Here is a 16,229-nt window from a genome sequence, read left to right on the forward strand (position 1 = left end):
AGTTCGTTTGACCACTGAGCTTCAGCGCAGCAAAGAGGAAGTCAAAACAAGGAAGATAACTGCAAAGCTAGCTCTCAGGAAATATGTGGAAATAAAGTGTCAACATGTCACAGTTGTGAAACGCCGTTGAAGGCTTTAATGGCTCACAGTTTTTTGTTTTTTTTGAGACAATGGTTTTCTTAGGCGTCGGCAGTGGCTGTGCTCGCCTTTTGGCCTATATCATTTACCTATTTTTGTATTATTTGTATCACCAGGGTGCAGAAAGTGCCAGTGTGGTAGCTGTTCATGGAAGGTAAAAAAGTGCTCGCCTTTTGGCCTATTTCATTTACCTATTTTCGTATTATTTGTATCACCAGGGTGCAGAAAGTGCCAGTGTGGTAGCTGTTCATGGAAGGTAAAAAAAAAAAAAAGGAGAAGAAGTAGAGCTCTCATGTGAAACTGTTCTTTTTTTTTTTTTTGTGTGTGTGAACTCAAAGCTTAAATAATGTTTCACTGCTGCACAAAAACTGTTACTGCCAATTACTGCTGTTTTAGTTTTAATCTGTTAGTTACTTTTTTCTCACAGGCACCCTAAACTGAACAAACTTGACTTATATTAGCATACTCTTTCACACCACCCATTTTTTTTTTTAACGACTAAAACACACTAAGCACAGTACTGTGAAACTTCCTCATATCACTTCTGGGCCAGTGCACAATGAGTCACTTATAAGACTTCCCTTTGCAACTACAACTGTACTGCAACACACACACACACACACACAGCGAGTGTGTGTGTGTGTGCGTGTGTGTGTGTGTGTGTGTGTGTGTGTGTGTGTGTGTGTGTGTGTGTGTGTGTGTGCTGTAAAGCGACAGGTCGTAGTGCCCTAAGAAATAAGCTGACACCAAGGCAACAGGACACATTATTCCTGACTGGGTTGTACCCACACACGCTACAGGGGAAAGACCCCCATAGAGAACTTGAGGTTTAAATATAAACCTACAGTGGGATCTAGCACATGGCACCTGGAACAGTTCTAAGGACCTTTAGCAACATTTTCACTATTTTAATACAGTGTCTGAGCTGTCTGAATATGGTGTGTCTGTTAACCCACTAAACTCAGATTCATCCATTTATCCATTCATCCATTGTCTTCTGCTTATCTAACATCAGGAGTTGGAGGTCCAGGAGAGAAATTCAGATTTCATTCTGTAGATCCCAACGGGTTCCCATTCCAGAAAAGATGTATAGTCCCTCCAGTGGGATTTGAATCCATTTTCCAAACCGCTTAATCCCTCATGGGGTCGCGGGGTTGCTGGTGCCTATCTCCAGCGTTCAATGGGCGAGAGGCTGGGTACACCCTGGACAGGTCGCCAGTCTGTCACCAGAGGAACATTTCCAGAAAATCTTCCAAATGGAGATGTCAAGGGAGGATTGGGATGAAACACGTCAACTGACTCAATGTAATGCGGAGGAGCAGCGGTCCTGGACAAGCTTACCTTGGATAGTAAAGTTCCTCATCCTGCTTCTAAACCTGTGATGGTCACCCTACAAAAGAAGCCCATTATGGCTGCCTGCATCCAGGATTGTGTTCTTTTAGTCATAATCCAGGTTTCATAACCATTGAAGAGGGACTGAATGTAGACGGACCAGCAAATATTTGGAATTGTGGCCCGTGAGAAAGCTAGCCATCTAGCAGTCAGACCTATAGCGGTTCTGTGATCTGCTTATAGTAATGTGTTCAGGGGTGCAGCTGGATCAACATGGCTCTAGTGTGAAACCACTTTGATTGGTTCATATGACAGTAAAAGTGTTTACATTTTATAGATTCAGTCCGTTTATATCAAGAGCTTCAATTTATTTGCCACTACAGACAGGAGTAGCAACTATATGAATACAGAAAAGGCCTCAATCTGGGTATCCATCTCCCCCCGCCATCCAGCCTTTAGCCATGAACAAGACACCAAGATACTTGAACTCCTCTGCTTGAGGCATAGACTGATCACCCAGATGGATGGAGAAAAGCACCTTTTCCAGTTGAGGACCATGGCCTGAGACTTTGAGAAGCTGCCTCTCAGTCACGCCACTTGGCTGAGAAGCCCATGACCTGAAGAGCCCAACTGGACCACACTGTCTCCACAAACTTGAAGATGACACCCTAAAGTTCTCAAACAACACACCCTGATCTCCACAACAATGCTTTGAGATCCTCTCTATGAACATCACGAACAGCAACAGTGATAAGGGGGAGCCCTCGTGGAGTGCAACCTGCATTGGGAACAAGCTCTACTTCGTGCCAAAGGCGCAGAGACAGCTCATAGTATAAATCCTCCGATGAATCATTCAGCCTTAAAAAGTCCCTACACAAAAGCAATGGCACGATATTGTTCGACAAAATTACCAAGAAACCCGTTTAAAATCAGATCTTTAGACACTTTCTTGCCATCAGTGTGCCACAAAATTGCAGCTGGTTCCAAACTCTTTCGCTAAATTTATTTCAAAATACAAGACATGATTCTCAAAACAGTATTTAAGCACCAACGAGGGGATTCCCAAAGATGTGGTAGCTAAAAGCTTGGCTTCCAGACCATGGGGAACTGGGGAGATGAAACCACATAATTCACATTTAACCATTCTGGCCGGGCACAGGACTGGAAGAAAAATGAGTAGAAAAGCAGCCAAAGTAAGAGAATTGTTAAGTGGAAGGAAAATATTACATAGTTTTCAAGATCTTCGATAGAAATAAAAATCGAAAAAGTGTGGCATAATGTTTGTTATAATCCCCTAAATAAAATCCACTCCAGCAAAAAAAAATAATGAGTTGGATTTTCAGTTAAAGGTGTTTCTATAACTCAGGGCTTTGAAAACCTTGTATAACATTCCTTCCTCTATTATGCCATACTTATAAAATTCACTGATGTTTATGGTTTGGGGCAAAATGTTGAAAGTCTCTGTATACTTTTGGGCCTTCCGTTAGACCTACACATGAATGTTGGGTTGGATCTGAACTGAGCAGAACTTAAAAAAAAAAAAAACATGTTGCGCATCGTTCAAAGTGGTTAAACTGAAAGCAGCATGGAGGACACGACGTTTTCAGCCGAATAAAAAGTGAAAGGTTTACTGCGCTGGGAGCTGGTAGTAATTAACGAAGGTGTTTCAACGAAATAAGAGGTAAAAATGAAACTTTCTCTTAGTTCATCTTTGCTTGCCCCTCCTATTATTACTTTGTCAGTGTGGTGTGGTGTAGCGTGAAGATTACTGATAAAGTAAAACAATCTGCAAAGTCTAAACTCAGAGAAGCGTTTGAATAGTATCCGATAGCTAAGTACATTGCTGTAACACGAAATGTGCACTTTTTCTAAGACATAATGAATAAAAAAAGGAGAAACAATTTTAAAGCCTTAAATTCGCGGTCAAACGTCTGGAGAACTCGTCTCTTCTTAAAGCAACTTTTTTTTAAACTCAGAATCACAAACAGGTCTAACTGCCATGTAGCTCCATACATCAAGGACTTTGAATTCAGTTCCACTTTGCCCTCAGTGAAGACATTTTAAGTACAAAATACAAAAACGGTAAATAGAAGTCTTTTTCTTGTGAATAAAATTTTCAGTAAAAGACAAAAGACATGGTTGGACGGGTGCAAATAAGCATGGTACTCTGACAGTTACATGTTCTTGTTATCTACTGTCAGACTTCACATATTAATATTTTTTTTTTTTACTGGGACCTAATATACGTTTGGCGAGCTTTACGCTAAAATGTTGCACAGAAGTTTTATAGCTGTGAGTTTCATTAAGGCCACTTAAAAAGTGAAGCAATCAAACAGTAAGTCTGAGTCATTCGACTTGAAATACTGCTCACTCCTGTTAACTTGGTGCATACAATGCAGCTTATCTCAAAGTGGCAGTTCAGTGTTAATCATTTCAACACTCCTTCTGGGCCACTTGTACCGCAGATATAGGGGAAGTTCAAGAGAAAGAAAAACACCTCTCTTTAGTATTCAGTTGTACAATTTCCCATTGCAAAAAAGAACCAAAACGCTCAGAAAAATTGTGAGGTAGAGCATTCATCAAAACACTACAGAATATTTAGCAGAAGTTTAGTAAAAGTGGGTATTTTTTTTATGTAAAGAACTCTTTCACTTGGTTTTCTGCATTTCTCTGACAAAGTTTTAAATATTGCACCCAGGCATGCAGGAGCTTGTGGCTCAGGAAGCATGCCCATAAAAAAAAAAAAAAAAACTGAAGACAGAGCAGCTTTCCGCAGCCTCCACTTACCCTTAACAGTTCAAACTGGAAAAAAAACAGAGTTTCTTATTTACCTTGCCTGCCATTCACCGGGTTTGTTGTACATTTGAATTTTGAGCCTGAACCTGACTGTTTCTAATGGGATTTTTGTCACTCCGCTGTGTGTGACATTTGTGGGAAATAAAAAATAGACTGAGAGATTTATTTATTTCAGACTGTGCTGTTTGCAGGAATATAGTTTGCAAAAGCTTTTAAACATGATGTGTAAGTCCTGGTGGTTTCCTCTTAGTTTCTACTACTCTTAGTTTCATTAAAGCTGAAGTTTATACTTCAGCTTTAATGAACAGCACTGCATGAAGTACAGTACAAAGCTTTTAAATCAGTCCACTTACCCTTTATCCTGTATGTTGCTTGTTTGGCATGCTTGTTAGCTTTTAACTGGGTTCTTTTAAGCCGTTTCCTATTCTGCCACATACGTATGGTGGTAAATCTAAAATAATCTCTTATGTGGTTTTGAGGGCGATGAAATAAAGAACCTTGCCAGGGTTGTATAGTGTTTCTGCATTGGGATGAAGGGCGTAAAATATTAGTGCACAAGGAGGAAATCATTGAATTTGTTCTTGTCGCCGTATTTTTCAGTACTCTAGGATCAGTCGTTGGTAGCTCTGAAGTTGTCGAGTAATTTTTTGCTGAATTGATAAAGAAATAGGACAAAGTGCCTTGCTGTTGGAACCAAGGAGTCGGCATGCTGAGGTGAGTGAATCTTCATGCTCCCACAAAGGAATCGGAGCAGAGCGTCTGCATAGTGTAGCATGAGATTAATTATGTTTATGTAAATGTGTAAAATGTAACATGTGTGGCTCCCGACCGCAGCTCAAGAATGGTGCAAATTTGGCCCTCCAGCAAAAGGAAGCAGATGGAGGGTGTGGCTACGGCCTGCAGACTGCACACCTGTATGCACTATTCTCATCAGGCTGCTGGGGATTAAGGAGCTGTGAGAAAGCCAGTAGAGCGAAGCCAAAATAACTACCCGAGTATTTTTTGATTGCCTTTCTGGAGGGTATCTTTCTTGTTTTTTGGGCTTACCCTCTTAGAGCTCATCATAAGTGCCCCTCAGGTTCAAAGTCCACTTGTTGGTTAAACACCCACCCTGGTTCTCTTCCACAAGACCCTTCCATGACCGTTGTCTTCCTCAAAGCCACCAGTACACTGTAAAAAAAAAACAGTCAAAATTACGGTAAAATACCGGCAGCTGTGGTTGCCAGGAAAGTACCGTTAAAAAAAGGGGCATCCGTATAAGACAAAACGGTCCATTGTTTTGGTAACGTTAAATCTTACAGCTAAAAACATTTTTTTTCACTGTGAATCACTGTAGAAAAAATAAATACTATAAATCCTTGAACTGTAATGTCCTGTGAAAAAAATAGCCCTTTCCATAGATTTTTACATTTATCTGCTGTAAAACAAGAGGTACATTACAGTTCTTTTTACAGTAATTTCTTGTTTATTTTACAATGTGGAATATATATTATTATGGTAAAAAACTTATAAAACAACTGAAATGTGGTAAACCTTTTTACAGGCTGTGTCAATAAAAAACACGGTAAAATTGTAAAACATTTTTATTTCGACCAGTTAAATTTCACGGTAAATTCCTGGCAACCACAGCTGCCGGTATTTTACCGCTAAAAATACAGTACATGTGCAACATACGTTATTTTGGTGTAAATTTTACATTGGCAACTTAAAGATGCACAAATTTAATCAAGGTACTGATTATCACTGAAAATCAATGAGACAATTATAAATAACATCTGGGAAAGAAGACAGTACAGATCATATTGTCTGCAGGATCACAAATCACTATAAACCTTGACAATGTAGCATATCACTGGTAATGGTTGAACAAAAACTTGAAAACTAGTCACTTGCCCCTCACTGAACAGGAGTAATAAGTCACTGAGTCTGGACTTGGTTGAAGATGGCCCTCAGACAGATCAGGTTCTAAGTGTACATGGCACCAAAAGAGAGAAGTTCTGCTGGAGAAGTCAAATTGCTTTCCATCGAGTTTTCACCTTGGGCCGAGAGGATCCGCCCTGCAGAAGAAAGAAAATAAACAGATACCAACCTTTGATCAATGCTGTGCATGCAAAAAAAATTAACAATGACACTAAACACTATGTTAAAATAAGCTTTCATAAAGTATTTCTTAATAGTTATGGTTGCAGTTCTTAAATTTAGTCACAAAAAGTGGTGAGATAGACCATAAATTAACTCAAAATGCAAAAATTCTAATATTTTAATGGAACTTTATTATGAACAAGTTTATGACTCCAAAACAAGTTTCTAAAAAATATAGTTCATCACATTAAATCTATAATTTATACTTTTATGGGCAGAAACATCAGGAACTGAATTTGACCTTCTAAAAAACAGAATCTGGATTAACATAATTTGAAATGAAATTCTATGGCTTGAAAAGTTATTTAACAAAACTGTATTTTAGGTTTTGAAATTGAATTTCATTGCTTTGAATAGTTTTACTAATGTAATTTCAGTTCGATTTCATTTCTATTCCTGTGTCATGTATCTGGGTGCTTCAAAAAGCAGCTAATCAAACAGATTCCCTTTTTATGTGGAACATCAGCTTAAATTATTTAATGTCGTTTTGAGTTTAAGCATTGAAGCATTTCAGAGCATGCTGGATATAATTAACAATTTCAAATTATGTTACATAACACTGCTTCAGCCCAAAGTGTCATTGGAGAAGTTTAACCCAATGTTACAAGGAGGTTCTCATGGACCCTGATGTGCGACATAACATTTTTTTTAACTGAACGTCATAGAGCTGAAATGAAACTCGTTCTCGGACTGCAGGAGTCCTGCTGGTTCCTAAAGTCTCTATAAGTAGAATGGGAGGCAGATGTTTTAGCTACCAAGCTCCTTTCCAGTGGAATCAGCTCCTAGTTTTAGTCCGTGAGGCAGACATGTTAAGGATTTGTTTTGGGTTTAACAAAGATTTTTTTATGATTATATGGGATATTAATTCAACATGGGTTGCTATTTTGAGTTGTAATTTTATATAGATGTTGTAGATGTGTAGTTTGAAGTGGACCATGTTTGAGGACGCTTTAAGTAGAAGGGACTATATATATATATATATATATATATATATATATATATATATATATATATATATATATATATATATATATATATATATATATATATATATATATATATATATATATCATAATGCTTAAGAAGCAGAAGAATAAGTTTTAAGAAAAAAGGTGTGGCTTTAAGTGTTGCTTTGGGGGAAGAGTTTCTTTCTTTTTTTTTTTTCCTCGGCTCCGACTATGTATGCCAACAGACACCCTGTTTACTTTTAAGACCAGACTTAAATCTTTCCTTTTTGGTAAAAGTTATAAGTAGAGTGGCTTAGGTTCTTCTGAGTGAGCTCTGTAGATATGCTGGTGGCAACAGTAGCTCAGCCAACACTTTCTGTGTTTTCTGTCCTCCAAACCCCCCAGTCGATGGCGTCAGATGGCAGCTCACACCGAGTCTGGTTCTGCTGGAGGTTTCTTCCTGTTGAAAGGGAGTTTTTCCTCTCCACTGTCACTACATGCTTGCTCAGTGGGATAGATTGCAAGTCGGTGGCTCGATGCAATCTACTGGGATCCCTTAGTTGTAAACCTAACTAATTATAGTGATAAACTGTATTAGACTTAATTGTTCTGGAATAACTTGATTATTTGGAATGAAGGGACTTTAAAAATGGAATCTGGATCACTGAATTACATTGACTTTGTGTAAAGTGCCCCGAGACAATATTTGTTGTAAAAGGGCACTATATGATTAAAGTGAATGTAATTAGTCAAACTTAATTTTCAACAACAAAATGAGATTTCAATGCAAATGTATTCAGTTTTAGTTTGGTGAAATTATTTTTTCAAAACAATGCAATTAATTTCAAATTAGATAAATACATGTTTGCTTCCTTTATTGTATGGAACTACTCATATGGACAAATACCCTGATAGACCTGGATTAATGGTTGCATTTTCTGCCAAACTATTTTGAACAAACCATTGGTTACCTCTTATTGAATCTCTGCTTGTGGACTTGACTGAAGTAAAACATACTTTTTAGTGATTCAAGTAGATTTGTGCTGATGTATCAGTTCAATCTTGGTATTGGGCAAAACTCAATGTTGGAACATCGGTAGTGTATAGGAAGGACAAAAGTTGGAACGGAACATCCCTAGTTTGTAATTGTATGCACTATTGGAAACTTCATTTAATAGGTTTGCTATGGGCTAAGTGAATAAGCAAGTATCTAATTTAGATGCGAAGCCCTTTACGATGTGATATTTTTTAATTTTTCTCTTTAGGCTGAGGTTTATCCAGACTACTTAGGTTTAGGAAAGTGTTAACTTTTCAACTGTGAAAGATATTGAACTGTTAGTTTCAAAAAGGTAAACACAAATTCATCTACCAAAATAAAAACGGTATACCAAAATGTAGCTGTGTGAAACTGAACCACAGTGGCTAAAATGCATGGAATACATTTCACAAATCAAATGACTACGGTCCCTTTGTAAAACATTAAAAGCCAAGCAGCCATAACTCTGAAACATACCGAAAAGTTTCCTGCCATGGGTTGATTCCGTCTTTAGTAGGTAATCTTCTTAACACTGGTTTGCTTCTCATTCTCTTCATTCTGATGATGTTCACAACAACACAGCTGTAGGGCAAAAAGACAAAATAAATTTTTTGGAAAGTCGTTAGAAAAGATAAGGAAAAAATTATACCACTTGAAATCTCACCATGTACTTACCATGCTGAAGTCTTTGAGAATTAATTTCTTGACGTTGTTTAAACTTGGGGGTTTGAAAATGTCAGGAACACCAACTTTCTGTTCAAAACAAAAAACAAAATAAGATTCAGGCGGCTGACAAATTAATAATATATCAGAAATATATTCACTAACCTTGAAAAGATATGCAGGTCTTAGCTGTGTCACCACCTTAAAACCGAAAAAAACAAAAAAAAAAAAAACACTGAGAAACTATCTTAGGTGTGTCGACCTCACATGGTTTTGTAGAAGCATCAGAGCCATGGTACCTAAACTGCTTGATGTGTCGATTCAGAGTAGAATAAGTTAACCATTTCTTTTTATTTATGAAATATTTAAGATAAAGTGCCCCATCGTAAGCTAAAACTTCCTCAAAGATATCATGACCAAGACATGGTGGCAAGCCTGGCATACAAACATGGAAGTATTTCAAAGAATTGAATACTGACCAAAACTTTACTCCATCAACATCTGTTGTATTGTTGATTAGCAGATGGTTCACAGCAGAGTTGTAGTTTTCTCTGGTACGCCGTGGTCCACACACATTTGGATCAGTACCCTGAAATTCAGATTTGGTAATTAGGCGATACCTGCAGAAGTACTTGGAGGAACTTAAGTTTTCAGAGAAGCCACCAATACAGTGAGAACCCAGATTATCTCCAGCAATACAAAATAATGTTCGTTTTACTTTTGTTTCATCTGGTCCAGCAATCCCATTGTCTGATAGTAATTCTGAAAAGACCTTGGCATGACCAAAATCTGTGAAATCCTTCTCCCTGCAAAGTAAGACAAGGGACATGTGGTCCGAATCTGAACCGACATGAAGTGGCAAATTTGCCAAAGATACATACACAAATCTTGTGCTTTGTTCTTGCAGAGCCCAAAGGGTTAGCAACCTCAAAGGCATCCTGGTAAAGTATTAGCTTGAGACATGACAGGTTTTGACTAAAGAACTCATTAGACCTAAATAACTTACCATCACTAATGTCACACAGAACATCAGAAGGAGACTCAGTAGAGGGCTCCTCTGATTTCTGTATCAAATCAGACTTTAACAAAAAATTTGAGTAAACTTGCGTCACTTTTAAATGATGACACACTGATGCTGTCACTAATGATTGACACTCAGAATCTCTATATAAAATCACTAACTGTGACATATGGGAAGTAAAAGATGACTTCACTTTAAAAGGTACTTGTGCATCATTTGACTGGACAAGTAACCACATGTCCTTTTACAAAATGGCTCTTCAGATGAGCTATTAGCTCTTTAGCATCTTGGCTCTGGTGTTGGCACATATTCATTGCACTTTTAAAAGAGGTAACTTGCCTAAAAACCGTAATATTGGTAGGGCCAGCGTGTCTTTGATAAAAATGTAGGCTTAAGTGCTCCATACCTAAAAAACGTTTGCTTGTAGTCAGTTTTATTGCACTTAAAAACACAACATGACTCATTACAATGAAGCTTGCAGTGAAGCACATAGCCCCTTGATGACTGCACCACCTTGCCACAGAAATTACACCTCAACATGTCGTCCACTTAGCCAACTTCACACACACTCAGAGCAATAAATTCTTAAAAAATAAATGCTCGGTCAAAACTGTACTGGTGGGTTTTCAATAAAGCTGATAAGATAGTCAACAGACCTAGCAAGCTTCAGGAAACAATTAAATTAGAACGGCGTCTAAAACACTCAAAAAAGACGGATGTACTCACCTCACGTATTTGTTTTAGGCAGTCCAGGGGAAGAAAACGTCAGAAAACAAAAATATTTTTGCGGCGCAACGGCGGTGGCATGAGGTCAGAAGCTGCGTGGTGGTGAAATGATGGCGGCTGTCTCTTCTTCCGGGCAAACGAGCAGCTGCGCACAGCTTAGCAGCGCGACACCCTATTGGTGGAAACGCTCAGTAAGGTCGTTAATTGGATAACAGCTTTGAAAAAGAGGAGGGAAAATATGTTTTTCTTTGAGCGCTCTGCAATGGCGTACCGCGCACGTGACGTCACCATCTCATGAGCAACGCCCCTTGCCACTAAGGTAGGGCAAACAGTGTCACAGTAAAAGACTTGTAATGTGATTTCAAATAGTAAAACAGCTGTTCAGCTGTAAATCAGCAACCATCACACCAACTCTAGATTTAAAATGGACACACCAAAGGCGACATGAGACATAAAAGAGCAGGGGAAACAATGTTAAGTCAGAATTGTGTGGAAATGGGGCTGTTTTTATTGGAATCTGCATATTCAGTGCCGGCCCGAGGCAGAAGCAAACTTAGCGTCTGCTTAAGATCCAAGGGCTACAAGAGGGTCCCCAAGAGCAATAATTGTTTTTTTATTTTTTTTGCATGCATACATAATGATTTTTATCTCAGTATAGTAATTAAGATTTATGATAAAAGAGTGCATATTTTGACATTATCTTTGATCATGTAGAAATTATAACTTCTCATGAAAAAAAAAGGTCTTGGGGGCCCTCAAGTAGGTGTGCATTCTGCATCGGTAATATTAGCTTGCAATGAATATCAAAACTTCTATAGCACAAATAAAAGACAAGTAGACAAAACAATGTCCCAAACATTCTAAATGCAGCTTTTGCATATAGTTATCTACATTTACAGTTTTAAGAACTCATATTCTTTTTTTTCTTCTTAACAGTGTCCTGTCCGGCAATGTGGCAATAAGAATTGTTGTCTTAATGCCAAAAAGAGCTCAACAGATTTTACTTTCACTTGATTTATGTATGTAAATAGTTTTATTATAATTCATGCAAGGAGTTTTTCAAGTTATATGGACACTACAGTGAGTAAGTAGAAGAGCAAATAAAATGAAGAAAAGGTGAAAGAAAGAGGAGATAAAAGGGAGAAAATAATAGAACGCTTTCAGTCTGCTTAATCACCTGCAAAGAGAGATGTAACAAGAACTTTCTTCAATCATACTCTATTTTTTCATTTTTCTTTAAAAATGAAACAGAAAATTAAGAAGCATTACAAAGGGTGCAATTTGTTTATTTTAATATCTTGTCATTAGCGGAGATTAAATGTTTTCTATAACAAAGGTCAATTTCTTTTTTTGTCTTTTAGTGCTAATATTTCAGCGTTTTTACAAAATTGCACTTTTGGCATTTTTAGAGTGGACTATATTTTAAACCATTTGCTTCTTTAAAATTAAAGTTTGTGCTTGCTTCACAATCAACAAGTATTTCCTGTAAATTCTAATGTGCAAAACTCAATAACCTGTGATTTTATCCAAATAATGTCGTAAAAATTAATGTTTTTGGACATTTTTGTCTGTACGACAATTTCTTTTAAAATATATGCATATTTATTAATTTTCACAGCGAATCACTGTGAGTTTTATATTTTCTTAGCGTAATATTCAGTGTTTTCTCCAGTCACTTGATTAATCATTATTTAATGTATTTATTAAAGTAAAGGACCGCTTTTGGTTTCACGGTCTTTTACTGTTGCTCTTTGACGGTGTTTTGCCGTATATTTTACTGACTTTTTTTACAGTGTAGCTGCCCTACCTGCTAGCTATCCGACTCCTTCTGTTCAGTCCTTACCAAGAGCTTAAGCCTATATCTGCTTCATTCCAGCTGGATAACTCTTTTAAAACAAATTCATCTCAGGATGCCTTAACCGTCTCTACCTCCTTCATCGTCATCACCCAGTAAGTCGTCCAGTTATGCCGTCCATTCAGAAGATTCCTCATCATCCTGTCTTCTGCGTCATGTGGAAAAAATATGACATGGACGATTTTTTTTTTTTAGGATGAGATTCCCTGTGGATAATTTGGATCTTCTTATATTGAAGATTTTAGATACATTGCACAGAATTGTTCTTTTATAAGCCTATTTTTTTTTTACACCCAAATCCAAACCAGCTTTATTTTGGTAAATTTACATTACAAAAAAAGAGAAAATACAGTACCGTTTAACAAAACAGCATTTACTAAAAAGGAACAGGCTGAAGCCAAGGCTTATGCTTGCCTACCCTAATTTTATTACTAAACTAAGTCAGGTCTCAAACATTCAGCAACTTTTTTACCGCAAAACAGACTTAGGAACACACAAGTATTAAACTTTACTAAACACATCAAGGGTTTTTGAATAAGGTTCTAATTTTCTTTGCCGGTAATAGACTAAAAACATTTCATAGACCAACAAAATAAAAAAAATAAAAACATTTCACCAAAAAGAAAAAAATAGGAAACTGTAAATCTTTCTTTTATTAAAGGAAACTTTTGACAATTTTTTTCCTACAATTTGTTCTTTTCTGCTTTGTTTTAATCAAATATTGCATGTCAATTTATTACTGACCAGGTAAAAAGAAAATCCCATATTAATACAATTCATTATTTTATGTTTTCAGTTGAAAGAAAGCAACATTATGGCCCATGAGTAGGCCTACTTTCAATGTGGTAATTTTGGCCTATGGTGCAAAATGTCTGCACACCACTGTGCTAGAGAGTTGTTTAATTAAATCTGCATGTTTAGATCACTGAAATGCAAAGCAGATTTGCATCTTTCAGGCAAAAGAATGATCCTAGAATCAAGAGTTTTGGCTAAACATGAGATACATCAGCAAGCCACCGGTTTATCAACATCCTGTCGTAAAGATATGACATGTTCATATTTCAGTCGAATCTGATAAATACCAAAGATAGCCCTGTTCAACTGCTGCAAGAGTATTTCAGCACCAACACAGCCATTCCCAAAAGCCTATAAGTTTAAAATCGCTGATACAATTAAAAAATCAACCAGAGGATTTGTTCTGTGTGGGTAGATTTATCCTTCAGACAAATCCAAAAGATGCATCTTGTTGGTTCTGCATTAGATATTTTCTGTTTTATTATTCAATTTCTTAAACGCACAATTTCCACACACCTTTTCTCAGTTTTAGATTCCTTTCTGGGACGTGAAACGTCTATGTTCTCATTTAATTGCACACTTCATTTTGTCTGCAAACATGTTAAACACTTCGAAGGATCTTCAGAAAGGCTTAAGAACAACACATCAAGACCACTTTAAAGGATTACGAAAGGTTCTGGTTCTTCAAAAAAGAAAGTAGAAATAATTTAAAACCTTTGCAGATGACTGTAAATGTTAATTCAGCCTGGTTTTGAACAGGAAGCAGCATTGCGCTGCCCTGCTCTGTCAATCATCCAGCACAGTCGACACTGTAACTGGTAATGTTGGTTTCAGGGAGGAGTACAATGTGTTTTTGCAAGACAAAGTATATAAGTCCAGTTTTGTTATAAGAATTATTTCCCATAACAAGTTTCTAAAGGTTTCTCCCAATGCTTTATTTCAGGACCCGTTTGATTTGCCAGATATTTTATCATTGGGCGAAACAGATCAACAACTAGAACACACCTTTTTTGCTGATGACACCATCGTTTATTTAATTGTCTCTACTCTGAGATATTCTGTTGCCAGCCTTCAAACTGTCTGTCAGCTGCCACACGCATTGCTGTATATTTTATCATTTGGCTTTTAGGGTGTATGTTAGGCATTTAGTAAAAACATAGAAAAACCTTCAAGGTTAGACTGGACAGAATATTGTCTCTTAAATTATCAGTCAGGGAGAAACTTGTTCAGGACATACATTTTATTGTTAATTTCCTCTAGGGACGTTACTTACATAAATGTAGCTTGCTCCATAGTTTACCGTTTACATTCTGTATATTCTTGCTTTTGGTTTTTAGAGCAAATTCATTGTATGAAGCCATTATGGGTTCTCTCATATTCTGGTTACTTGGTAGTTATTAGGCCTAAGAAGACAACAGGACATGTATATTTATTTATATATATTTTACATTACTGGCATAAATCTCAGATTTGAGCAGGCCTACAACCTTCTGTCAAACAGGTGCTATGATTTTCGTCTCCTTTAGAATCTAATTTGTTTGTAACTTAGTTTTGTTGGCTTATTGCAGTTTACTTCTTTGTCATGGAATAATCCAAAATTTTAAAGATACTGTCTTTATAAGAGAGTTTAAAGTTGTAAAGACTTTTGTGCAACATCTTTAAGTTGGACCTTGTAGCTGTACTACAACAACTTAAATTAACATTTTTTGTATTTCGATGTTCATATCAACTTTTGGCTTGATACACAAAGGTCGGGAAAATAATAAAAACAAAGATTCAAATAAACTTTACATTAATCATACATGTGCTATGAAGCTCAAAAAAGAAGTGCCATTGCAGAAAGCACCTGAATTTTTTTTTTATTGTTCTCTTGCTGAGAAACTGAAGTTGATACGAAATGAAATGAGCCACCTTGTGGATGCAAGAGGAATTTGACATCCTCATTCCAGGAATAAGGAAATAAAGAGAAACAACAGTTCCACCAAGCTTTTATTAGTTATTGAATAGCAAAAAATAGGACAAAGTACTGTCATTTTACAATTGTGCAGGTTTCAGTTCTTTCTCTCTCAAGACCAAATGTTCTCAAAAGCAACCTTACATAAATGTGCTCCAATTGTGATGCAAGTACTTCAGCCTGACAATGCTGCAGCTACATGGTGTCCACAACAGCTACATTTGTATGACCTAACATATTACAAGATAAAAGACAAATTCGTCTGAAAGAGTACAGACTGGCTAAGAAAATGCTCCTCAAAAAAAATCATTTTGTAAAAGGCATTATGAAAATAACATTTTCTAAAATATTCATCACTAAAATACATTTTTGCACAAGTATATAAATAACCTTTTATACTGCATATGAATTAAAATGTCATCAAATTGCATCAGAATGTTTTTCTTCTTTTGCTCTGGTTCAAATACCTGTTCATGGCACAATCATCTGGCTTTAGAGATACAACACATCATCACCTCGCTTGTGTATTGTGAGACTTTTATTTTTATTTTACTTGTCCTTTGACAAGCTCTGGTGTATCCATGATGCTCATTTAAAAATGTTACTTCTGGTTGTGTGTTTTTTGATTTCTCTTGTACAAAAATATCCTCCTAAAGTGATCTGAAAAACCTCAAGTGCTGCAGAAAGAAGTAGCTAAATACAATATCAAAAATGTGTGCTAAAGTAGAAAAGGTGCCTCTGACTTTGTTTTGACTTTTTAAAGGTGAATTATAATTTTCCAGCACATATCAATTGATTTGTATTTTTTCAGTTTTGTGGATTTT

At 36.7% G+C, this 16,229-nt stretch overlaps 1 long non-coding RNA gene across 3 annotated transcripts; it reads right to left on the reverse strand.

Moving 5' to 3' along the window:
• Window positions 1-5,796: 5,796 nt before the first annotated feature.
• Window positions 5,797-11,027, reverse strand: LOC118564583. 3 transcript variants are annotated; one of them, XR_004931948.1, is made up of 7 exons: window positions 10,802-11,027; window positions 9,773-9,860; window positions 9,534-9,643; window positions 9,220-9,255; window positions 9,067-9,144; window positions 8,869-8,973; window positions 5,797-6,323 (listed from the first exon to the last, which is right to left on the reverse strand). It is a non-coding gene; the product is annotated as an uncharacterized LOC118564583 (long non-coding RNA). The 3 variants fall into 3 exon arrangements; XR_004931946.1 differs by lacking the exon at window positions 9,773-9,860 and having other exon boundaries at window positions 10,802-11,022; XR_004931947.1 differs by lacking the exon at window positions 10,802-11,027 and having other exon boundaries at window positions 9,773-10,758.
• Window positions 11,028-16,229: the final 5,202 nt, after the last annotated feature.

The sequence above is a fragment of the Fundulus heteroclitus genome, chromosome 11 (genome assembly GCF_011125445.2).
Source record: "Fundulus heteroclitus isolate FHET01 chromosome 11, MU-UCD_Fhet_4.1, whole genome shotgun sequence".
NCBI classification, from domain to species: Eukaryota; Metazoa; Chordata; class Actinopteri; order Cyprinodontiformes; family Fundulidae; genus Fundulus; species Fundulus heteroclitus.